The sequence below is a fragment of the Hippopotamus amphibius genome, chromosome 12 (assembly GCF_030028045.1).
Source record: "Hippopotamus amphibius kiboko isolate mHipAmp2 chromosome 12, mHipAmp2.hap2, whole genome shotgun sequence".
NCBI lineage: Eukaryota > Metazoa > Chordata > Mammalia > Artiodactyla > Hippopotamidae > Hippopotamus > Hippopotamus amphibius.
The window spans coordinates 487,490-487,851 of NC_080197.1; the positions used below are offsets into that span (position 1 = coordinate 487,490).

The window sequence follows — 362 nt, forward strand, 5'->3', positions numbered from 1 at the left end:
GGCGCGTGCTCCAGGCAGAAGCCGGCGCGGTTGCGGGCGGCCCCGCACGGCCGCGCCTCCTCCTCGCCCTCCCCGCAGACGACGTTGCACTAGCGGCAGCGCTCCAGGTAGTCCCAGTACTGCGTGTGGTGGCGCGGAGAGCACGCGCCGCACGTCGTGGGGCTGTGCCGGCAGCAAGGCCGCTGCGCGAAGGTGCCCGGGGGGCACTGGTCGCACACCAGCCACGCCCCGGTCTCCGCGTCCCGCCACGGGTAGGTGAGCGCGCCCGCCGCCGCCCCCCGCGCCAGCAGCAGCCGCGGCGCGGCCCTCATGCTCTCCCTGGAGCGGCGGTGGCCTCCGGCCGGGTCCCATAAGGGCTGGCC

General features: G+C 77.3%; 1 protein-coding gene across 1 annotated transcript in view; it reads left to right on the forward strand.

The window, feature by feature from the left end:
* The window catches only part of STMN3 (stathmin 3), a 41,451-nt gene that overhangs the window by 2,563 nt on the left and 38,526 nt on the right, over positions 1–362 (forward strand). The window lies entirely within an intron of this gene.